Genomic DNA, 5,869 nt, shown 5'->3' with positions numbered 1-5,869 from the left:
TCAGAGAACATACAGAACAGCAGGCAGAAAAAAATGTAAAAGCCTGAGGATGGTATGGTGCTCTAAAATACTGTATTCTAGACAGGACACAACTGTCACTGTCATGAATTCACAGCAGCTATAGTCCTCTGGACAAGACCTACATGAGATCAAGTCAACCAAAATCCCAGAATAGATGAGATGATCTTACTGAGGAGCTACTGACAGTGAATTGTTGCAGGGAGACAGAATCGGTTATTGAGCATGTGTCCACTAGTAGGTTCCTGAAGCTTCAGTGGATAGTCATGCACCCATTAACATGGAGATAGCACTGGCTGTGCTTACTGGGCTGGGAAAGGAAGAGACCAGGAAGGAAAAGGGGAGGGAGGAAGACAGGAAGGGATAAAGAGTGCGAGAGAGAGATTCACACACATTCAGAGAGAGAAAAGAGAGAGGGGGGAGGGGAATAAGAAGAAAAAGAAGAGGAAGAGGAAGGAGGGAGGGAGGGTCAGGGAGGGACATGGAGGAAAGGATGAGACATAAAGTTGAGAGCAAATGACAGGAATTGGAAGAGGAAATCAGGAATAGATATTTTATGCAAGTATGAAATTCTCAAAATTAAAATATGTTTTTTTTAAAAATTTAAATTATGTATTTATATTCCAAATATTTTTATTAGATATTTTCTTTATTTACATTTCAAATGCTATCCCAAAAGTTCCCTATACCCTCTCCCCACCCTGCTCCCCTACCCACCCACTCCCACTTCTTGGCCCTGGCATTCCCCTGTACTAGGGCATATAAAGTTTGCAAGACCTAGGGGCCTCTCTTCCCAATGATGGCCGACTAGGCCATCTTCTGCTACATATGCAGCTAGAGACAGGAGCCCTGGGGTTACTGGTTAGTTCATATTGTTGTTCTACCTATAGGTCTGCAGACCCCTTCAGCTCCTTGGGTGCTTACCCACCTTCCCACACATCCCAATCACCCACCAACCCATTTACCCAGATCTCATCCTCTGTCATCCCCCTTTTCTGAGGCATCAAATTTTAAGCAACAAAAAACATGCATCTCTAGAATATTTTTCATGTAGTTTTATAGGGAACTAGGACTGAATTTTCTAAAGGTAAGAATCCTAAATACTCTGCCCACCTCACCTTACCTTACCTTACCCCCCTAACCCTAATCCTCCCTAGTCCCTTCCTTTCTCCAAGATACAGCTCCCTCACTCTTCTTTCTCCAGGTCCCTCTTCTTCAATATCAATTCCTCAGTGTGCTGTTTACTCTTCGCAGGCCCTGGAAGCCACATCTCTACTTGCTGCATGTGTGAGTGTGAGAACTTCATGTAAATGAGTGACAATGCACTTGTCATTTTGTGACTTTTAACCACACAATGTTTTCAGGCTTCACCCATATTGTTAAAGATTTTAGAATATTTTTTGCTAGCGTTTAAAAAGAAAGGCTTCTGCTATGTTCTATTTTTTTATATATACAACTTATAATTTCCCTATGTCCTACATAACTCTCTTCTTTCATGTCACTTCTTGTAATGAAATGTGTAAATCACTTTTGCATTTACTTTTGTGTATGTGCTATACCTATTTTCTCTGTGGTAACCATGGGAATTATACTTAGTCTTCTGAAGTCATTGCTCTAAGATTATACAAGCTTAATTTCAGTATCATGAACAAGCTATTCTATATATTTCTCTTCCCACGCCTTTCAGATATTGATGTCATAAAATGAAACATTTATGAATTGCATTCTGAAGCAAACTGATATAATTTTAAGTGCATCCATTTTTTAAATTATTTAAGAAAAGTATATCCAACCAGAAATTGTTAGAATAATATTAGATTTTAGATTAGTAATCACCTCCTTGAAACATACTGTCCTTTTGATCACTTAGAGGGTAAATGGTAGAGTTACAAAGTGTTCTCGCACTAATAGTAACTTTGGGGTTGCTCTGGTGTCAACTTCCTGGAACTACCTCTCTTCACAGAACCTTAGTTGAGTGTGCTGTTCTTTGCTTCAGAGGTGGGACATCCCATTGTTTCCTGCAGAGCAGCCTTAACTTCAACAACACCCTCAACTTCTGTGTATCTGCTAGTGACTTAACTATTTAAAATTTTCAGAATTTTTTTTTCAGATAGAGAATTCTTCAAAATGTTTTCATACGTAGTATTTTTTTTGGCTAGTGGGTTTTGTTGTTTCTATATGCATTTTTAAATCTGTAAACTCCTTGCTGTCTTTTGCCCCAAATTTCTGTTGCAAGATCATCCAACAATCTTAATGAAGGTCTTTTATATGTGGCAAATTATTTCCTTCACTCAAGGTTGTTCATTTGTCTTTTCAATATATGTTTAATATTAATCTTAGCATTGATCTCTAATACTAACCCATTTGGAATTTACTGGGCTTCTTAGATGTTTATCAGATATTTATGTTTAAATCAAATTTAGAATGTTGTCAAACATTATTTCTTCAAAACTTCTCCATGGTTGCATTCCCTTTCCTTCTCCTTGGTCTCCTACAATGCATATTTTAGTCTACTTGATGGTATCCCATAAGCCCTTTCACCTCTCTATAGAATGTAAATGATGCTTTTATGTCTCAGGTTTGATCATTTCTATTGTTGTGTCTTAAAGTTCAGTATTTCTTTTGTCTGTTCAACCATCTCTTGATTTTATTTCCAATTTAAGTCACAGTACTTTTTACTTAGAACTTCCTTCTATTTGCATTCACGCCATCTATTTTTTTCATTCCTATTTATATTTGTTCATACATTATTTTCTTGACCTTGTCCACATCTTTGTTTACTTCATCAGCACCCTAAGACAATCATTTTGAATTCTAATAATTTCTCATCAGGTTTTGGGAGATTGTTAGTGAAAGTATTTTCCTTTGAGTGAACCATTCACCTTTGCTCTCCTGTATACTTCTTGACTGTTTCTGACTTTAAAAGGCAAGCATTTATTGTAACCCTGGAAACTATATTCCCTTTTCTTTTAGTTTTATTCTTGTGTTAGTGTTCGAGAATCCAAAACAACCTAAGGAGGCACAAGATTCCATGGAAAGCAAGACCTTTATTTGAATTAGGCAGCAAAAACTGACCAGTCAAGCACAGACTTGAGAGCTGACTGCATCCTCAAACATTCATCCTAGTAAGTATTTAAGCAGATGACAAAACTTTACTATAACCAAGTTACTACTGATTGAACAGGGCTACAGAACAGGCTTGGGAACTGAACTGTGATCTGACCCCTAGCCCCCATCCCCAGCCAGAATGTTACACATCTTTTAAACTTGAAAACCACAAACATCTGTGCCATGTTAGAGTTATATTTTACCATTAATCAGGACTTAGGGATAGGGGACTTCCTTAGGTCTCCTAGTGATACACTTAACCTGTTTCCATTCAACTGTGTCAGGGCATCTTGCCCAGCATTTATTCCTCAACTTGCCAGCCAGTATGTCAATTACCCACTTATATGTCTCAGCCAACCAGGATGTCAGTTACACAGGAGGTCTTGGGAACTTAAACTTTATTTGACACTGCTTAAAATGAAACTTTTATTCAAAATGGTTTCAGTTTGGTTGTTTCTTACATTTGTTCCTTGTTTTTTAATTTTATTTTTTCTAGACTATATCTGTGGCAAGGTCTAGCATAAGGTATAATATTAAAATAATCTTATTAATTTTATGCAACCCATGCTTTTCCTTGGGCATATATATTTTCTTTCATTATTCTCAATTTATGCTTTTAAATATTTTGACCTTTTTTTTGGTGGGTGCAGAAAACTTTTATTGATGGTATTCAAGAGAGTAGGGAGGACTCCCTAAGCCTCTCCTATTATTATGTGGGTCTGGGATGGAAATTGTGAGGGAGATGCTCAGTACTGGGAATTGAGTTGGCACAGGGACTCCTCAATAACCGAGGGTCTCTCTCTTCCTCTCAGTGTCCTTGCTGGGGTGGGTAGTCCAGGGTTTCTTACTCCTTGGAGGTCATGTAGGCCATTGAGGTCCACTACCCTGTTCTGCATCCATATCATTGTCAAACCAGGAAATGAACTTTACAAAGTTGTCATTGAGAGCAATGCCAGTCCCAGCATCAGAGGTAGAATAATGGGAGTTGCTGTCGAAATCGCAGGGAACAACTTAGTTCTCAGTGTAGCCCAGGATGTCCTATAGTGGGCCCTCAGATGCCTGCTTCACCACCTTCTTGATGTCATCATACTTGTCAGGTTTCTCCAGGTGGCATGTCATATTCAAAATGGATACATTGGGGATAGGAACACATAAGGACATGCCAGTGAGCTTCCTGTTCATCTCTGGGATGACCTTGCCCACAGCCTTGGCAGCACCAGTGGCTGCAGGGATGATGTTCTGGCCAGCCATCATGCCACAACTTTCCAGAGGGACTATCCACAGTCTTCTGAGTGGAAGTGATGGCCTGGGTCATGTTCATGAGCCCTTCCATGATTCCAAAGTTGTCATGGATGACTTTGGCCAGGGGGGCTAAGCAGTTGGTGGTGCACGATGCATTGCTGACAATCTTGAGTATTTTGTCATATTTTGGGTGGTTCACACCCATTACAAGCACGGGGGCATCAGCAGAAGGGGTGAGATGATGACCTTTTTGGCCCCACCCTTCATGTGGGCCCCAGCCTTCTCCATGTGGTGAAGGCTCCAGTAGACTCCACAACATACTCGGGACCAGCATTACCCCATTTGATGTTAGCGGGGATTTCGCTCTTGGGAGATGGTGATGGGCTTCCCGTTGATGACAAGCTTCCCACTATCATCCTTGACTTTGCTGTTGAATTTGCCATGGGTGGAGTCATACTGGAACATTTAGACCATGTAGTTGAGGTCAATGAAGGAGTCGTAGATGGCAACAATATTCACTTTTCCAAGTACAGAGCAGAAGGCAGCCCTATAACTAGGCACCCAATACAGACAAATCCATTCATACAGACCTTCTCCATCTTGTCTATGGGATGAGGCTGGCATTGAACAAGAACATGCAGCTGTCTCTGGAACAGGCAGGAGCAGAGAGTCAAATACTTGTGTAATTTTGAGGGAAAAGGTAGAGAAGTAAAGGAATGAACAATATTGTCCCTTTAATTACCCTAGAGAGATGTCTCTGCAGTTGGGAGGGGATAAATTTCAAGGATAAGAGAGGTAGAGCAGCCATTTTTCTCTGCATCTCTTTGCTTGCAGAAGACAGATTTCATGTGTTACTCATTCTAGAATAGAGATCTTACTCAGAAACTGAATACTACACTATTCTCTTGTTAGTAATTATATTAGTTATGAAAGACCTTCAGATTCGACTCACCACATTATAACTGGAGCTAAGCAAATCAGGATAGATTTATTTTCTTATTTTCTTTTTAATTTATGCCATTGTTACTGAGGGGACAATTTAAGAACTTTTCTTTCATTGACACAGTGGGAAAGATCATATATTTCTTTTTTTGCAAGTTCTTTTCTCTTTCCACAGAGATGGGGTGTTCTTATTGATAACTTTGAATATTTGTTTGTATTTTCTGTTTCTTTGCTGTTTGCAGGATGTATTTTCCAGGTCATTGCTTTCTTCAGTCACTTTTGTACCTTACTTAGGGTCTTTTCTGACGTTTCTTTATTCATAGTCACCCTTTGCATTTCAACTGGTTCTTCATGTAGGAAAACTTTCATATTTGTAATTGTAATACTTCTCATTCACTTCTCTGATACTGTTAATTTGCTTTCCAAATTTCTAACTTTTCCTGAATTTTATCATTTTTCCAATGGCAACTGTCTATTTATTTTGATATTCTCTTTCAGTCTACTACTTTTCTTTCTTTCTTTCTTTCTTTCTTTCTTTCTTTCTTTCTTTCTTTCTTTC

General features: G+C 39.0%; 1 pseudogene; it reads right to left on the bottom strand.

Moving 5' to 3' along the window:
• Gm9423 (predicted gene 9423) lies at positions 3,767 to 4,985 on the bottom strand (annotated as a pseudogene).

The sequence above is a fragment of the Mus musculus genome, chromosome 3, assembly GCF_000001635.26.
Source record: "Mus musculus strain C57BL/6J chromosome 3, GRCm38.p6 C57BL/6J".
NCBI lineage: Eukaryota > Metazoa > Chordata > Mammalia > Rodentia > Muridae > Mus > Mus musculus.
Note: the sequence above shows the minus strand (reverse complement) of the source record. Positions and strands in the feature narration are given on the sequence as shown.